Genomic DNA, 20,639 nt, shown 5'->3' with positions numbered 1-20,639 from the left:
ATTCTGGCACTAGCCTCTCTATCATGGCATGCACCTACACCAAGTTTGTGTCCTACATAGGGGAAACACATTGAAGTCCCATCTCCATGCCAATGTCCCATTGATCTTGGACACCATGCTCGATAATCAAATTTGTGAGTGCACACACACACACACACACACAATGTTGAATGAAATCTCAAAAAAATGGATGTGCACATTGTTATATTGTTTCGTAAGTTTTAGGGGGAATATATATATATATATATATATATATATATATATATATATATATATATATATATATATATATATATATATATATATATATGAGAGAGAGAGAGAGAACCATCATAAATAATCACCTTGCACATCTCTTCTCTTTATGCATGAGCATGTAAACACGCGATCCCATACATATGCATAGATAGTGAGAATATTATAGCCTAAACTATAATAAGGGGAATGGTGTAGAGGGAGTATGCTAGTGTACACAATTGATGGTATATTAGTGTGTCCCAATCTATGTAGCATAGGTGTAAGAAGTCACGCAAGGGAGCCTTGTAGTGCAGTGTTGCATAGAGCATAATGACATGTTCAATCGTGATGGAAAAGGCCCGTCTTGTGTGTGTGTAGGGAAATGAAAATGTACTTGGTGCTAGTGTCATAACATCCCTCAATCCTCACCTCCCAAAGTTGATTGAAAAGAAAACCAGTCACACTCGACCTCCCCTTTGTCTCATGCTCTATTTATCATGATTTTTCTTCTAGGAGTCCTAGACCTAATATAACTATTTACAAATGGGTTGAAACCAAACTTTTTATACTTGCAAACAATTGAATCTTTTATACAAGTGAAAGAGGTTCTGTGTTGGGAATATGTATCACTCTCTTACCATATTGCCTCACAAATGAAGAAGAATAAGCATTGATTGTACTGACCTCACATAGATAGAGGAGAGATACATTTCTACACATAAAAACAAATGCATATGTAGTGAAATAATGCATGCATGAGAGGGAGAGAGAGGGACTCTTCACCTGTACATATACACATACATGCTCTCTCTCCCATACCTAGATATATAGGCATCACAACAACAAGTACAATGCCAATTCAATGCATTAATACAATGCCAATGCCAACTGAATGCATTAATTCTATGATAAAACCAATGTTTTATATCTATTATATCAGGATTTCTTAATTTCTTCATGATAAATATAAACTTACAGTAAGGGATTTATAAATTATGATAAAAATTCACATAAGGGTCAAGAAAATATCACAAAATAGGTTACATAGGGATACGTAAAACATGCCATGCATGCATGTGATATATAGGTTTTACACACAATGATCTCTTGGAGCATGTATACCAGCTCATATATGGATAGTCATATTTGCATAATTTTAAAAAAGTTTCAACACAAAATACTCAATCTTATATTGATGCATATTTTGAGATTGGTAAAAAGGACCTATAGCTAACAAATTCTCTTCTTTTCTTATTTGGCGTGATCTAGCTTGAAGGTAGATTACTATACACAAGTGCAATGTAGGTTGTAGAGAGAAATATTTCATTTTTGTCTCTAGGATACATACATACATACATACATATATATATATATATAATATTTCATCATTAACAAAACATATAATACACTTGGATTGATGGAATAAATGTGATCATGTTATAATTGCCCAACATACTTGATTATAAAATTATTTAATCATGATAAATTAGTTTGTAAACTTAGTTGTAGAGTGTGGGAGAGAGAAGGAGAGTGGAGTGAGAGTGAGAAATACTAATAAATCATCATTAAATTTAGTAAATTATAAGATTAATTAGTGATAATTACATAATTAGTTAATTGTAGAGGAGGCTAAGAAAGAGGGAGAGAGTAGAGGGGAAGAGAGAGAGAGTGGGGAGAAAGAGAGATATAGTGGAGAGAGAATGAGTAGAGAGAGCATGTGTAAAGACAAAAAAAGACGAGAACATAGGATTATATATGTGTGTGTATATGTGTGTGTATAGAGAGAGAGAGAGAGAGAGAGAGAGAGAGAGAGAGAGAGAGAGAGAGAGAGAGAGAGAGAGAGAGAGAGGGAGAAATTGTAGTGAGAGACAATAGATAGACAGAGAGAGAGGGAGAAAGTAGAGAAAGAGAGTAGAGATTATAGAGGGAGGGAGGGAGAGAAGATACTAGAGAGAGTAGGAAATAGATATGTGTGTATGTGTAGAGAGAGAGAGAGAGAGAGAGAGAGAGAGAGAGAGAGAGAGAGAGTGTGTGTGTGTGTGTGTGTGGAGAGTGGAGAGAGAGTAGAGAGGGAGAGTAAAGAGAGAGTAGATGTTAGAGAGAGATAGAATAAAGACTATAGAGAGAAAAAGAGAGATTAAATTGTAGACAATGAGAGAGAGGAAAGAGAGTAGATAAAGAGAAAGAGTAGAGAGAGTGGAGAGAGATTTGGGACTAGAAACTACATACTATTGAACTCTCTTTATAGTGCTGGACCTTCTCTATCTAAGGTGGCATGAAGGAGAGAAAATAACAACTATGACTATCACCTCAAACTTTCTAGTTAGTGAAATGTGACTTTAAAGAACAATAAGAATCCAATGTGTGGAAGAGTAGACTATGATAGCCTCCTCTAGTTCTATAATCAATGAAATATTGTGAGTATGTAGGAACTCTCCACACATTGAGAAGAGGATTGGGAAACTAGCAAACTATTGGTTCACTTGATGAGCACATAGTGATTTCCTTATGGGAATCTCCATATAGAGGAGTCCCAAAGTGGCATGTTATGGTTGGCTAGACTTCGCTAAAGTTTAGAAGGTAATGAGCTTTTGACTTAAATCTACAAAATCAAAATGTAAAGAACGTGCCACAACTAGGACTTTACTAAACTCAAAGAGGCTTGAAGAAAATGATTCTAGTAATAAATAACAATTGAAAATGATTGTGAGGTCCAACAATTATTTCATTACAATTGATGACGGGTATGGTATATGGATGAAATTTAAGACACCAATATACACAAAACTCTTTCCAAATGCAAGGCCCTACCATTGAAATAAGCATTGATAAAAGCTTTTGTTTAGTTTAAAAGCTTAGCATGTCATATTCCAAACAATTAAAGCACTACAGCTAATTCACATTAACTAGTGATCAATGATCCACAACGAATGTGATATATAGATGAGAATTATTACATGTGATATATAGATGAGAATTTTTTGTATCTACAAAATTCATGCATGGTCCGTATTAAGATCCCTCAAACCAATACATTTTTCTTTTCGACCAACATGTTTGCTCATAGCACTTACTAGAATACCTATCCATAGTAGTTGAATCTCCTCAATCAAAGGTCGGAGACAAATATCCATTTTCTTCACTTTGTACCAATTGGGAATCAACAGAGACTAAGAATGAGATGGCCCTTCCTAGTTGAGAGCCATGGAAGAATATTATAGTTGACCAAGACCACAAGCCAAACATTGTACATGGTTACTTGTTAAGCAAGAGATGTTAGTTGTCAAGTTGTACACAATGAGCTCCAAAGATCTCTTAGAGCTTGATTTCTTTCTGCAAGGTCGTACATTTTACTTTTAATGGAAATCAATGTCACATTTCAAAAAAAGAATGTGATAGTAGTGAGCATTGAGTGTTAAACAATTGGCATGAGACGTCTTCCTTTACTTCCCCAAATAATCCTTTAGGGAAAATCTTGAAAAAAACTTAAGTCATACGTACTCACATACTTATAAGGCCTCAAAAGTGATTGGTGAAATAATAGTAGAATACTACAAAAATGTTAATTCTAATCGCTGAGTGAATACCTCTTGTGAGGATGACACCAAATTGAATAAATAGTACAACCAATATTTTGTAATGGAAAATTATGAAAAGGGAGAACTCCAAACATCCCACTTCTATTAGAACTTCGAAGCTTCCCATAGAGCACTAAGCATCAACACTCACTCACTAAAAGGAATGATCGATGTTGGAGATTTCCATTCAAAACGTTCTAACTTCTCAGCACCAACATGACATGCTTCATCATCAATTTGTAGGTCAGATTTCCCTGCTAGACAAGGTGTCATAATTAAAATAGAAGCCACATGATGTTGATATGCATGTCTCAAGACTCAGTACATCATCAATCATCGCTCCTTTCAAAAGGAAGACGGCTGGGGCCTGCAAGTGGCTAGCTGCGATTTCCACAGCCTTCGTCTCGAGCCTTCATCCTCATCCATCTGTAGATATGGCGCATATTGTTCTTCATATGATGATGATGATGATGACGATGATGATGTAGATATGGTGCAGTTGGTCCTTCACATGATGAACGACGATGATGCGGCGAAGGGCTACAAAGGGGATGGGCGGAGGCCCATGTGGAAATATCTGGAGCCGAGACCGCCTGTCTGCTCCAGCTCCATACAGTTCATGCTGCGGCTGCGGCTGTCGCTCTTCTTCTCTTCCTTCTTCTTCTTGATATCGTGGGCCTTGTTATTCAGGTCAACAATATCACCCTGGCTCTTCACATTCAGCACAGAATGGCCCCGGCCATCTGCCATCGCTTGGCTGTTAGTGGCTGCGGGAACGACGTCTGCGGACTTGCAGCCAAAGCAGCCAAACGCCATGGCTAATTAATTGCAGGTGAAGCTCCTTCAGATCAGCTGATGGCGCGGCTGAAATCTATGGAGCTCCTATGTATGGAGGTTGGGCAATGTTATTTTGATCAAATGGACGCAAATGGAAGATGGATGTGGTGCAGGGCGGGTAGTCGAATGGAAATTTATAACCGATATGAAGTGTGTCGCGCACGCTGTGTCAGAGAGAGAGAGAGAGAGAGAGAGAGAGAGAGAGAGCACTTTCCTCGAACTCGTGAGTCGTAAGAGCCAGAATGCGTCAACGTTTTTTCCAAGTTCTTGACAATGAACTTTGAAGAGTTCATGTTCGATCGGGGAAAAGGTAGTCTGCACTGACTACCCTTTCGAAATCGTGCTAGTCACGCCACTTAATCACATTCCATGTTGGTTAAATTAGGCCCTCAGATTATATTATCCTTCGCATTAGTGATAGCAATTTCCCAAGTTGTAAATTAGAAGTTTATGCACTACAAGTACAATACTAAGGAAAAAAATGAACTCACAAATGGGCCTTTTTACCCCTCTCTCTCCTCCTTAAAATGTCAAGTAAAGGAGGAGAGAAGAATAGTAAAATAATCATCTTCTCTCTTCACTTTCACAATCTCGTTTTGCTTTTTTATATTATATGCTCAGATTTCTTCTCTCTCCTCATTCAAGAAGTTTTTTTCAACCAAATTTTATATTAAAAAATGAGTTAGTTATGGAAGTGTGGTGCATAGTTTTCAATGCAAAGTGATTAGTCGAAACGAGGTAATTTATTTTTTAATCGAAAACAATGAAAATGAAAATTTGAAAGTTTATTTTAAAATATTTTGGGGATTTTTTTATATTCTAGCTTTTGGTCCCCAAAAACAAACCAACTGGTCAAATTTCGTGTTTGTTGGAAATATTTTTTAAGGTAAAATAGAAATATCTAAAATATGAAAAGTCTTGGACATCCCTACCCTCTTAGCTATTTTCTCCCATATCTATACTCTCTCATGGCTCTATTGTGACCTTTTCTCTGTGTTTATGCAACCTTCAATTAATAGAGTGAATTACTTACACCCTCCTTTCCCTTGGCACATTTGTGTGCCTCTCTGTGCATCTCCACTCTACCTCCTGTGACAATGAAGTAGGCTCCCCATTTCTATTAATAGTAAAATGAATATAGGAAACAAGGAGTTGCATATTGAGGTAGAGATTGAATACGTCCTATTATTCAAAAGAACCCAACGTACCAGTGTCAACCCTCAGGTTATGCAGAGTTATAGGAAAATGGGATTGAAACATGTGGATTTGTGGGTTGATAGGGGAATCTGTCCAATTAACCCCTTAAACAATAGACCTTCAACTTTCTCAGGAATCACAAATTTGTTGAAGTTTGTGTGCAAGGGTGAAAAATGGGTTGCTCGGTTACACTAGGCAGCTTAATGATCATGTGCTCAAAGTATTTACAACTTGCCAAGTAACCATAAAAATTTGTCATGATGTGATCGCTACAAATCCATATATAACAACTCATAGGATAAGTAGTATAGCTGAATGACACTATAATTCAACAAAACAATCAAATTATTTCAATGCAAGATACTATCCATGACATTGGTATCTCATATGAGGAGGCAAAGGCACAATTGGACAACTTGAGAAATATGAGCAGCAGCAAGTTAACACAAGAGCGCAAACAAAAGAAGAAGCCAATCAATGAGTTAATTGTAAATAGTGGCCAGTGAAAGTTACGTATCTAAGAATGTAAGGTAGCTCTAAAAGAGAACCTAGGTGAGGGTGAGGTTAGATCATGTACTAGTAGATTGTTGAAGGCAAGTACATGGAAAACATTTTGAGAAATCCTAAGTTTAAGGCTATGAAGAAAAAGGTGATTGAGTTCACATTAAAAGATGTGTCAAATGAGTTCTTAGCTGTGGATGCACAATCTATTTGTGGCATGGCCGATATTAGCACAACGACTTACTCAAAGATATTTAAAGGTGTGAAGGCTAGGGTTGGTCATGTGTTGAAGAAAAATAGAATCGTGTCTCTTCCTCAACCTTCAAAGTTAATAGAGGCCCGATGGCAACTTAATACAAAGGTTTTGGAGCTGATAGGAGATCCCAAGTAGGTTCAATGCATGGAAACACTAAAGGTTGGGACCAAAAATGTATATGAGGTGAAGTTCACCGAACTCAACAAGATTTGTACAATGTGCAATCGACAATGGTAATGTACTACAATATGTCTATTGAGGAATGTAATGGTAAATTGCAGTTTATTATAAAATTAGATAAAAGTGAGGTCGTCAAATGAGTGAAACTTGAAAGAGTTAGTGTAACTCTTATTAATAGAGCTTTACAATTCGACAAGAACAACCGAGGGAACTTTAGTATTCAATCCAAGCACCATGTGTGGTGGCTCATTGCATTTGAATTTCCTAAGGAAACATTTGAGGTGATGTAGATGTTCTTTATGCACACAAGCATTCCAAGCATCATCGATCATCAAGAACATGGTGAGATGCTCTCGATTTAAGGGTATGGTGAATACTTGGTTGAATGGCATTTTGCAGGAGACTTGAAAACTTTGAAATGCATGTGTGGAATCTCCAATGGTGAAAATACAAGGAATCCATGCCTATATTGCTTAATAGAGAGGGTGGAAGGAAATGACGGAAAGAAAAACTAGTTGTTACTAAATTTATTGCTTATTATGCATATTTTATTTAATAAATTTATGTCAATAAATTAATGACTCACTTTTCTTTAAGTGTTGATGATGATCTAGCATGGCCATGAGACCATTTAGAGACCAGTATTCCTAGTGTATCACTTAATGGGGTGATCAGAGCACTATGACAAGGATATTTGGTACATGCAGTACAAGTTATGAAGGGAAAAAGAAGTATGTGCCAAGTGTAAGAGTGTACACAAGAACCAAGGAGTTATGCATAAATGAAGATGGATTGAGTTCTAAGAAGAGGAAGTGCATTAGCATTATGTATATGTATTTATGTGTGTATCCTGGGATACCTAGGAACATTTACTTGTGTGTAATGAGCATTGCATTCATTTGGGGTCATCCTCTCCCTTACAAGTCAAGGTTTAAGCCAAAAATTTCATTGTCTTTTAGATTTCCTTTTCTTTCATTAAGAAAGACAAGAGAGGTAGTTCTCTCACTAAGAAAGACGAGATACATGATCCTCTAGAAGTGAGGAGAGGCGTGATTTTCTCTTTCTAAGGTCTAAAATGACACAAGCTTTTGTATGGAATTAATTCAATCTTAAGGTTGAGGCCCAAGATAATCTAATGAGCTCTCCTTATCTATGGCTCAAAGTGATTGCATGACCATAAGTTAAGAGTACAGTTTAAGAAGTTTTTTTTCTTAAAATAGACATAGTGAATCCATTTTTAAGTATCTCACGATAGAAAGATGATTTCTAATAACGGCCTAAGAATGCTTTCGGAAACAACGAGATCTACAACTTTTGTTTTAGAAGTTTTTTAATCTGAGCAATACATAGAGAGATATCTCAAAATGGGTGTTGTAGAGTAAGTCTTGGAACAGCCACATCTTGCATGAAGATCAACCTTTCCAATCTTGGCACTCAAGTCTCTCTCTAAGAAGACAAGTTCTTAAAAGCCTATAAAAGAGGAGGCTCTCCTTGGGTGTGGGAGAGGTGAATGAAGTATCACTTTGCATGCATCCAAGAGGAGAAGAGAAGGAGCAAGTGATACGAAAGCTCTATTGAAATCAAGCTCCAAGACGAGATTCCTACACATATTGAACTTGCCCGTGCGTGTGTGCATGCACGTTGTCAAAAAGCTTTCTATTCATGATATAAATTATAGAGTCCTTATGTTTGCAGAAGAACTTCATTAAGATCCACATAAGAAATTTTCTTACCTAATTCTGTCATTATTTCCCAACATCTGACTTAGATATCACTTAATCTCATAAGTTCTTTTGTAACTTGTCATGAAATTTTCCGTTGTACCATGTAAATTGACAAAAATTAAGTCTATGGGAATCCACAACTTGATCAACAGGAGGTAATTGATAGTCTGCAGGTTAAGTCACATTGGTTCAAGAGAAATATTTGCCTAGAAATCAAGAAAAGTGCCAAAAGTCCACTAGGTTTGTATGGGACTTTGAATGATGGACTTATGTGACTTATAAGTGACCTAAATGGTCAAACTTTTGTGTGGAAACTGAAGGAAGAGCAACCCGCATTTTTCGGCACAATTTTCAGTCCTGCATACCTATGGCTGTTTTGGACTCCTAAAACCAATCATAAATAGGGTAGCCTACTATTCTTGTCCATTTGAAGGAAAATCAAGTGACCTATATGGTTGTAAGTGAAGGAATTGACCTCTTAACATCAGGACTTCATTTCAGAATGATTAGAGAGGCTTATTCTTGAGATTATGTGCATTTTTGGAGCTTGATTATGGGCTGGAAATTACTGTTTTAAAACAAGGCTGAAGTAAATTATATGCTTTGACAATGCATTTCATGAGGTTTTAATCTATGTCTTGGATGTAGTAGAGTCTACCGCCAAAAATACTTGTATCTTGGAGTTGTTGTCCATTAGTATTCATGAAATAGAAACCGTTTGAGCTTACATTTGAAGTATGCATTTGGATTAAATCTGAGATAAAATCTCTAAATGTATTGGTTTATTATTCGCAAATGCATTTGATGTAATCAAGTCAAAGTCTTTAATTCCATTCATGTAAGCTAAGTATATGAAAAAGCTTGAGGTCTTTATCTCCAACTGAATCATCTCTCAAAACCAAGTCTTCTCAAACCCCATTCTTTTCTCTCTCTCCTAACCTTGAATCCCTCACTCCTCTTCTGCTCTAAACCCCGGTGAAAGACCTTCAACCCCCAACATGACGACAATGGTAAACCCGACGTGAAGGTCGGCCGCCACAGAAGAGAAAGTACAATGGGAGAATCATCAAGTCCGAGAGGAGATGCCTTGCAGTAGTTGGTTTGTCTGATGCAAGAAAGCCAACAACAACATTTGCAATTTCAGTAGCAGATGCAACTGCAGCAACAAAGGAGACAAGATGAAGAGTGGAATGATGCCATTGCCATTAAATCTTTGGAAGAAATTAGACAAGAGCTCAAGCAATTTAATGGGAAAAATGTGTCCTCTTTTATCTGCCTCTATACTGACAAGATGGTCTTCTTTGGAGTTCCTCATCATGCTTGGAGCCGATACTTTGCCCGTTTGGTCATGCATGGCCTCGAGCACCAAATTCATGGTTTTTTTCAAAAAGATGCGGGATGGTCTGCATTCAAGAAGGCTCTTCAAGAAGAATTCTTTCTTGAAGATTCTGGCCTCATGACGAAGAAAATCTTCACTGAATGGGTTGAAAGGCCCAATAAGGGACTAATTGCCACTGCTCTTCACCGTGAATTTGAAAGCAAATTTGCTCAACTAGATCCTAATGATCAGCAGGGTATGGAAAGCTAGAAGATTGAATTGTTTCTGAAGGCTATGGATCCTTTTCTTCAAGAAAAGCTAACCGATGACTTGAAGATTCTGACTCTAAGACGGATTGAAGACTGCTTGGGGTGATGTCACAGAAAGTTTATATGATTGCTCGGAGAGAGTGGATGCGTCTAAGGTGGGGGTCTACCTCTGCACCATCTGAAACCATAAAAGAGCCTGTCCCTGTATCTCCACCTCTTGTCTCTACGGTCGAGCAACCAAGAAATCCCGTTGTTCCACCTCCAAAGAAGGATGTTATGGATGAGCTCATCAAGAGTATGCAGGATCTCCATCTTAATCTAATGGAGATTAATTCCAAGGTGGAAAGGCTTGATGTGAAAGTGGAAGAAAGAGGACGGACAATGCTCCCCAAAGACCCGTACGTGAAGACTTCAAAAGACATTGTATCTGGTGTGATAGCCTACAGCATGATAAGAGGGAGTGTAGTGCATTCTGTGAAGCTAAGGCACAAAAAATAATCTTTTGAAAGGATGGTAAAATTCATGCAACCGAAACTGGGCTTCCTCTTGAGCCAAATTTTGGTAACGGTGGCATGAAGAAAAGACTAGAGGAATTGGCAACAGGAACAGCTTATGCAGCTGTTGATGCGGCAACCTATGGGCTGCAAATTGAACCAACTAATGAAATTGTTAAAGCATGTAAAGCTTATGCAAAATCTAAAGTGTGAATGCAGGCCTTAGATGGCATGGAGCGAGGCAAGACATACAAAGATGATTTAACTACTGCCAGCCAATGCATCCAAGGAAGAACCACATGGACCGAGCCGATTGATTCATTTTCAGCCTTTGCTTGGTGGGCTGAAATCAATAATCAAGAAGCTATGGTAGAAGAAAAGAGAAGAAGAGATGAAGATGTCGCCAGTCCCTTCTCTTCAGGGCCAACCTAATGTGTGACAAGAAGTAAACCGGATCAATAGAGGGCTGCTGAAAATCCACCACCACCGCCAGAGCATGATATGGAAAATGCCCCACAAGCAAAGAAGATGGAAGGAAAGAGAAAAGGTAAACATCCCGGCTACAAGCTATAGTCTGACATAGAGACTGCGACGGATCTCAAGCGAGGATCCTAGAAGAAAGGATTCTTGGAAGAAAAATTGAATTTACATTGGGTGAAATTCTTAGAATTGCAAAAAGAGGATCTCATGATGTAATAATTGATGTAATTAAATGGAAAAGACAATATGTTGGTGAAGAAATTGAAGAATCTATGCATGTTTTTTTGCAAGCACTTCATGTATATTTGTAGGATGAAGAGAAGCTGAATACTCAAGGGATTCGATTGGAGGCAATCAAAGAACTGATTGCAACCATAGAAGCCAAAGATGAAGACATCTATGAAGCAAAAATTGAAGAAGATATTGCAGAGAATGTTATGGTGGGGTCTTCTCAATCTAAAGAGAAGCCCATGCATAAGAAAGAAGCTCGACTTCACAACATGCAAGAAGAGATTGATGCTCATTTTATTCTAAGTAGTCACTACTCCCATACCCATTGGGCAAGAGCGACCACCGAAACCATTGTCAAGATTGGAGAAAAAGAGACTATCTTGGGTCAATCACTATGTATGGTTTTTGATTATTATTGAGGTATAACAACACTAAAGTAAGGCAACTATATTCAAGCTCAGGGTCTAAGTCTCTAAAAATTTGTGTAAGATAGACGCATGTGACTTCGGTTACTAGAAGCAATCAAGATTTAGGTGGGAACCACCCCAAGGTAACAAGAGTGTTGGCTCAAGGCAAGGGTGTTGAAAATAAACCCAATGCAATAAATCTAATCTCATGCAAAACCTGTGGGAAACAAGGGCTCTTCCTCTCTCTCACTCCTCAATTCTGATACACAAGCTTGTACTACCACTTTTTGGCTACAAAGCAATGAAGTTGCCCAAGCAAATGCCAGTCTCTCCATTTTTAGTCCAACTTCATGGACTGAGAGAAGCTTCGTTGAATTTGGGATGGAGTTGAAACTTTGAGGCCTCAGACCTTTCCACATATTTGTAATCAACAAGGTAGGGAATGTTGAGTTAGAAATCCTAGATGGCTAGTCCACATCGACCATTTTAATGGCAATAGAATAAAGGAGTACAATCCACTTGGACATCCTTCACGTTGTCGTGCTGCTGCGCATCCGAGCCGTATACACCTCCATTTTTTTTGTTGTGCATTTGTGTTATTTTTCCGCGTGTGATTCATTGTGTGTGATTGATGCATTACGATAATCCGTCCTTTCAGTACCCGCATCCAATGTATATATTCCGCTAGTGTGTGTGTGTGTTTCTGTTTGTATGCATGATGTGTGTGTGTTAGAAAAATATGAAAAACCGATGCCAAAGGACATTATCAAGCTGATAATTTCAATGATGATCTGTAAGAAAAGTGCAGGGAATTGTGGAATCAAAGGAAGCTTTGTGGAAGCCGATCATCTAAGTTCAATAGTTCCCATGAAATAGAGTTGAAGGAAGTCTCTCAAAAGTTGCTTAAGCGAGTAAAGCACTAGTGAAGCACCGAGAGAACATTTTGCCACCCAGTCCTCAAGGCCAAAGTCGAAGTTCGTACGCAGATCACCCATCGTAAAGCTGATTGTTAATGGGGCAATTGATGACTCCAAAGATACCCTAAGTCAGTCCTCAAGGTCAAAAATCAAAGTTTGTGCGTAGATCTCCTGTTGGTGTAAAGAACTAGAGGTAGCAATGCCTCAAATTTCTGGTAAAGAGTCTTTGATATCTAAAGCACTAAAGACAAATGATGCTCCACAGAAGAAAGGCTCAAAGATGGATGTAATTATATTCCTTGGGCTTTTTTTTTTGTCAAGCTATATCGAAGGAATCAACGAAAAGTCTGGGGGGAAAAGAGGAGGACGATCGACTAATTTGGGAATGCAACCACAAAAGACCAAGAAGAATCACAAAGCATTCCTCATCAGTGGTGCGCCATATCTTTTCCTGCTGCAGCTTATGATTGCTATCTTATGAATAAATGCACCACTTGCTCTTCCTCAGCTTTGGCAATTTCAGCTTGGGGTAGTGTTGACTGGAGACATTATTACAGGTTGCAGCTGAATAGACATATATTGTGTAGACTGCAAACTTTGGGGCTGCAATCAGTGGTTTTTGCAATCTTTGTTTCTCACAATTGCTTACGACAAGCTTGTTTCTGTTTTCTTGAAGAGGTGGATCGTTTGATCAAAAGAGATCACTTATTTTAGCGCAGTATTATTCTTGTTAAGCCTTGAGAGAGAGGACATTGAAATCTTTCAGGGATGGAAGGTTGTCAGTCTTGGTGGTGACAGACATTGCAACTAGAGGTCTAGACATTCAAAATGTTGATCTTATTATACATTATGATGTGGCTAATGACACAGAGACATTCGTGCATCGTTCTGGAAGAATAGGTTGTGATGGCAAACAGGGAACGCCTATTCTTATGCATACACAATTCCAGATGCGGACACTTGATACTCTAGAACAGGAGTTGGGTTGCAGGTTCGAGCACATAGATCCTTCCAGCTCTCTGGATCTTCTGAGATCCTCTGCTGATCAGGCAACTGCCAAGTTACAGAATGTACATGCTGATGTGAAGAACATTTTTCTTCCTACATCTAAGAAACTGCTTGAAGAACAAGGGCCCAGAGCTCTTGTAGGAGCCATAGCCCATGTTTGTGGCTTAAGAGAGGTGCCTGCTTCACGTTCCTTGATATCTTATAAATCGGGAATGATGACTTTAAAGATTACTTCTCGAACAGGACCAAGGATCACCTCAGTTGCTAGTGTGACACAAGTGCTTTCAAATCTATATGCAAATGTTGCATTCAGCCTGGTTCCTCTGCAGTAAGGATGCCTAGTTTTCTGCCCATGTCGTAAACAAATTGCCACTGGATCTGTCTCTAAAACCAACTGCAGTTGCATTCAGAGAGGGGAAACAACCGTTTATTCTGCACAGATTTTGCCATATATGTATTATCCAGCATTCAGAGGTTAAGGTGCAGACAGGTCAAGTTCCTAGTCGTTGTCCTCAATTTGGGTGCATTCAAACACTTGATCTTGATCAGTGCCTGCCTATCCTCTCTCAGAAATGGTATGACCTCTGTAACAAGCGGCTAATAGAGGCAAGAATTCTTGAAGCAGAAAGGGTCTACTGTCCATTCCCAAATTGTTCAGCTCTTATGAATAGGCAATATCTTTTATTGGTAGAACACTCTCACCTTTTGATGAAGACAATTTAATACCCTGCTTTGGCTTTGGAGATACAAACAGATTGTTCCTCATTTGTGCTTAGCTGGGCACACATTTTTTGCTGCCTACAGAACTCCTTTCTTTTGACTTTGTATGGAATCCTGAAAATTTGTTCATAGGAATTATTACCCAGCAGAATTTAACAAGTCTATGTGCCAATGGCAAAACTGAACTCAAGCATCTGAATGTAAAGCTGGATATGTACAGCTTTTTCTGAACATGGACCTCATGTAACTCTCTTGACAAGGAATATAGTGAACTTTGGCATCAAAAATTAGATTTCTTCTTGTTAGTCTCTTCACTTCTTGCAACTTGAACTCCGTGTTCAGTAGCCCTTACAAGAAATCTATGACAACGTGAACCGTCCATGGTCAATGATGATAGTCCTTTGCTGCATATATAATAAACCTTTTAGGAAGATTTTGAGCAATAACAAAAACACAATCTTACATTATACTCTGAACAAAATCCATCAACTCTAGTTATAAATGTTTGAGTTGTTACCATTAGCAGCTTAGAAATGGAAGATGAGTCTCTTATTCTGGCAACTTACCTTTGCATATGCCTTATAGTAGTCATGGTTGATGAAATCATTGATGAGGGGTTGGTTTATACACACTTCCTTACTACTATTGAAAAAAACCTAGGCTAGTTGCAATTGCAACCATGAACGGCATTACTGCTTGTTAGGTGGTTGTAAATTAATAGTAATCGTTGAGACTAAGAATCTCCCACTCCGTTTCTAGGTTCTTCCAAACTCTGAGGAGAACATCACTAAGATTATTTTGGGACAAATACTCAAGCTTTTAACTTATTGCAATGTTAACTATGTTGATAATCACATTCACCTATAGTTACTAGATACATGAGTAAGTACAATCTTTAGTTCCAAAGAGGCACAATCTAAGCCTACTCAAATCACCCCTACATTATAGTCCAAATAATCATCTAAAACCATGATGCTCTTAACCCAAATCTTGAACAATCAAGCCCACAAGAAGTCACATGTCAGCTCCACCGCATAGTGGAAGTGGAAATCCAAAAACTTTATCGCACACCTCTATACGTCGTATGCTAGGAAATGAAAACAAAAACACACTTGTTTATGATGATGCCAACCCTATACTAATGCATGCATAACAACTTAGCATGTTCCAAAAGGCCCTTCTAGAAGCATAATGGTATTATGAAGACCATCTCAAACTCTCATTTCCAAATTTGTCCACGACTGCATGCATCATCACACCCTCACACTAACTATAGCAACGGCTCCAACAACAAAACATGGACCAACCAAACAGGTTGCCTACACTATGTTTACTATCTAAACCCCCATAGAGCCTTCATGTAGGACCTCTACTTAGAAAAAGGTTTCACCTATATCTTGTAGTCTACTTACCACGTCATCTCCACCCTTCGCTAGGCATCTCAACATCTCAATCCTCCAAACTAGCTACAACTATTATTGGCACAAGCTCTTCTATCACTAACTTACCTCCATAGGATGATATTATTCCTAAATTGTACTATGTCCCCCCATATTGAATGTGTAAATATCAACCCTCTGCACTAGCTACACTAGAAAAACCATGTCAATGCCATTTGATTTACCTGAAAACTTATCTAGAAGTGCTTTTTCTGGTGGCTGAATTCCATGTTTGGAACGTTTGACAAATTATTTGCAATGATGGATCTCAAATTGACTGACATAGATATGATCCTACTCACCTCCCAATGGAAACCCACTTAGGAGGAGCAATAATAACTGTTTCAAAAAAGCATTTTCATGCAATTCCACTCTGGTGACAAGAGCGTCTTGGCAAGAAACAGGATCCCCCTGCACCCTTCCTTCTATGTCTTTGTCTCTCTCTCCACTCGTATTCTCTAGGCATACATTTTCACAATAGCTTCGCATGAGCGGAATCTAATCAGAGAGAATGAATTTGGAGAATTGCAACCGAGCTCGACGAGCCTATATAAACTAATCACACGATAGTGATAAGGGAGGGATATGGACATCCTAGCATCACTATGATGACCGATGGCTCTTTCTCTTTGTGCATTATGAATCGTGATTACTTCTTGACAGTCCCATTGGAGCATATCAGCCATGGCTTGCTATAGAGGATGTCCTTTCAGCTGTCCAAATGAAGATACTTGTGTGGATAATGGCATTCTTAAGGATATCAGAGCAACAAGTGGTTTGAAAGAGGAGAGTACACGTCCAGCAAACTATGATGATTCGCAGTACTAATAATCAAAAGAGGAAGTCGGAAGTGATGATGTATGCTCCCGTTTGCTGCATTTGGATGTCATGAGCATATCCTATGCATGCTTTATTAGAGGTCTAAAGTGTTCATGGGATCATCACAAGTTGAATTGACCAGTTTCATGGTCTTACTCTGGTGAAACAGTAAATTGTAGCAATTATATTATTACTGGAGTGCTGATTTTGTGAGCTTGGAAAGTGCAGGCTCTCAGGGATTGTGCAGTGCACAAAATAGAGGGATGGGGATGCAACTACTTTGGGGTGGTTAAACAAAACAAAAAGTGGAGCCAGAGAAGTTTTCCAAGCAGCAGCATGGTAGCGAGGGTGTGAATATGGTAATCTCTTGCTTTCAGGTTACCAAGGTGTTCCAAAGACAAAGCTATGGTTTCAAAAAGTTAAACAATACGGTCTAATTTTTTTGCAGAATAGAACAATTGAGGATTGGATGAGGATCCTAATTCAGCATGCTCATGTGTTTGCATACTTATCACAAAGTCTCCAAGGTATTATAGGGTCACCCAAGGGCAGGTATGTAAAATTTTTACTTCTAACCTTGTTAATATGTTCAAGGAATTGTCTTGTAAGGGTGGATCTTGAGAAAGGTAACGAGAGGCCTTTTAAATTCTATCAACTATTCTTTAACCATCATGTGTGGAGAGTAATGTTGTAAGATTCTCTGTGAAATTTTCTCAAGGGATAGGTATTGAGAGGCCTTTAAAATCTTGTCACATGTTCTTTTAATCATCGTTTGTGGAGAGTAGTGTTGTGAGATGCTCTGTGAGAGTTTCTCGACCTGGCTCCTAGTAAGTTACTAATGCTTGTTTATGTTTAGCAAGATCACTTGGGCACATAATATTTTAACATGAGTTGCTAGCACATAGGATCCACACATTCTTTTTGATTCCTTGACCTCAAATGATTACGTCAATATGGATGGACCTGCTTAGTAGTTAGATGTTCCTTGTGGAAAGGAGATTGGATCAGAGGATATGGCAGCCATTCTTTTCAGACCATGTTTCTTTTCCAATATGATATATTTGTTAAAATTTTCTCATCATCTCACACTTGCATAATAGTTTGGAATGAGAGATGTTAGCATCTATGGTTCTTGAGTAGAAAGCTTGTCATCAACAGCCATCCAATGGTGCTATGGTGATTGCCAAAGTTAACTTGTAACTGCTTTTTGCAAAAGGGGCGACCACAGAGAGAATTAATGCTCTAAGAAGAATTGCCATCATCACTTAGAGAATTGCCATTGTCACCCACAAAGATGAGATGTTTGACACCAAGAAAAAGGACCCCGCATTAGTTGCAATATTAGAGAGGTCTTCAAACATCTCATCTACTTGAGAGAGTTATTCAGTCACCTTTGGTATTTTGACAGCCGATGTTGTGGCGTGTGGATAGTGGAGATACTAGTCAAAAGGATGTATGATGGAGAAGATCCATTAGTGTTCGAGGCAAGTCTATAACAATGCAAGTTTGTGATGTGTCCATTAGGCAACATGTCTCTTCTACTAGAGCCACACAACAATGTTAGGTTTTGAGGCTGTTTAGAATGCAATTTGTATACTTTCAATATATTGACTTGCTTGCCAAACTTCAAAAATGCATGTGGGAAACTAAACTTTGGGTTCACTTCACTAGCATATCAATGAAGGTAGGATGCCCCACAACCATCACCATCACCCTCTTACACTTCCTTTGGCGTTAGATAGTTGCAAGGGATGCCATCACCACTAGGGCTAGAAGGAAAAAGAGTAGGTTGGAGTGCATTCATCTTCACCACAAAAGAGGAGCTGGTTATAGTCTTGGCTTTTACCGTGGGGGGTTGAGTGTGAATCAGAATCTTAAGAGGATAATTCTCTTTGGTAGAATCCCTATCTTTCTTCCTCTCCTTTGCCTTTTGCAATGTTGCTAGATCCTTGCAATTTTTTTGGAAATTCCCCTTCTTGTCACAATGATAACATTGGCTTTCTTCTTATGCTTGTCACCCCTCTTTGAAGCTAAAATACTTTCTAATTGCCACCACATTGAGATCCCTTGTGAACATAAAGAAGCCTCAAGCCCAAGCAGCATAGAGTACATATCCTAAAAACTAATAGGTGTTGTGGATGATGGTAGTGAGCTTGCTGCAAGTTAATGTTCACATTACATGCTACATTTAAGTAGCTTGATTGGAGAAAAGGATTTCTATAGTTGGCCTTATAAGTTTAGGAGTAGCATCAAAGCAGAAGGAGATGAGACTAGCCCACTCACTATCATTCTAGACTTATTGTCATTCTAGGCTTAACTTGGAGTAATTTTTTTGAGCTTTACAACTTCACCGACTACAAACAAACCAACAATTGAAGTTTCATCTTGAAGACCACTTTGAACTCCACCACACATGTAATGTGTTGCTAGTACCATAGGTATCAAATACTTGTCACTACTCTATTGGCTTCATTTGGTCTTCTTGAGCAGCCTTAGCCATAGCTTGCAACATTAGAAACAAATGTCGATTGCAACATCAGTCTCAGCATAGCTACTTTGAAGGCCTTCAATAATCTATTCAAGATTCAACATACTTACAAAATTTTCTTCCTTCTTATGGTTGCTTTCTCATGGAAGTCCTAGAATGGGCAATGGGTTAGGCTAGGTCATCACTTCAAGCATCAGATTTGCAAGTCCCTTTGTGTTGATCTGGATTTGAATACTATGTCTCTCTTCTTGGTATCTAAAGACTGCCAACAAAAAAAAGATCAATGTACTCCTATTTGATCCTTAGAAATTGTCAAAGAAAAGTTTGTTCCCCACCCTATGCATAGCAATGTCCTAGGAATACACAAATCCCGGAGCACACATTAAGGTGGACAAATTTGAGTCTGTGGAAAGATAGTAGCTTGTCATTGCTAACAAGCCTTCTGATAAGTGGATCATGAGTAGTTGTAACCTTGAAGAAATTCCTATTCTTGAATTGCCCCAAATGCTACTCACTCTTTGGAGTCAGACGATCATAAGTCTTATCATAATATTCAAGGTCACTACACATGAGAAGGCCCTCTAGCTCTCCAACATTGAAGCTAAGCTTGGTGGATGTAGTAAAAGGGATCTAATCTAACATAGTCCATTCAGGCTGAATGTCAATAGAACTGCGAAAGACAACAACCTCAAGGCACTGCGTATTCCGGATCTAATTGTAGAGTCAGTTTTGGTAGAGCTTCTCTTTCTCAACCTCATGCTTGCTGGAGAGTTAAAAACTATAGAGCTATCTTGAAGCTTAATAAAGTAGTAGCAAGATGAGTTGCTCAAGTAGGACTACCATTTTGCTATGAATACCTTATTGCCAACCATGCTGACCTCCCCTCCATCATTACTGAAGTGGAGGGAGAAAGTGAAAGCAAAATTTATTGCTCCAAGGGCCACAACAGGAGTTGCAGGCTGTAGGGAAAAGTTGGTTAGAGAGCACTAATAATGTTGAAGTGAAGACAAGAAGAGGAGGAGTAGGCTGTTGGTTAGTTGGGCTGAAAGAGGCAACAATTCTGGTGTTGCAACAAAGATGAGAAGAGGAGGAGCATGCTTTTGGTCTCAGTTGTTTGCTGGGTTGAAATAGGCAATAGATTTGGTGCTTTTTGAACAATATTTTAGAAGGGGGTGGGGGATTTTTAAAAAACCCTCGATGTGGCCTTGTTTTTTGGCCAAAAGCTATTTTGTCTTGGGCAACTTTTGGCAAACTATTCCCTTCTAGAAACCTTTGCTAGAACAGCTCCTTCGTGTGGGAGAAGCATATGCCATGCTTGCATTCGGAGTAATCAAAGCAATTGAAGATGGGATGGAGCCCCAATCCTTCGGTGGCACCTGCAACAAGTTTGATATTGGGGGGACAAGTCAAGCAACAAGGAAGGGGGAGGCAGTGGCGCGGACGAGGCATCATGTGGTCCACCCTAATCATGTGCCCATCCAAGAACTCATTATTCATTTTCTACTGTGCGACATCTACTTGAGTCTCCTCAAGGAAGGT

The 20,639-nt window shown here is 38.7% G+C and overlaps 1 pseudogene; it reads left to right on the top strand.

Annotated features, from left to right (window-relative positions):
• The window catches only part of LOC148029794 (DEAD-box ATP-dependent RNA helicase 3, chloroplastic pseudogene), a 78,442-nt pseudogene extending 64,476 nt beyond the window's left edge, over positions 1–13,966 (top strand).
• The last annotated feature ends 6,673 nt before the right edge of the window (positions 13,967–20,639 follow it).

Source organism: Lygodium microphyllum, chromosome 10 (assembly GCF_053477565.2).
Source record: "Lygodium microphyllum isolate KBCC chromosome 10, Lygodium_microphyllum_v1.1.10, whole genome shotgun sequence".
NCBI lineage: Eukaryota > Viridiplantae > Streptophyta > Polypodiopsida > Schizaeales > Lygodiaceae > Lygodium > Lygodium microphyllum.
Note: the sequence above shows the minus strand (reverse complement) of the source record. Positions and strands in the feature narration are given on the sequence as shown.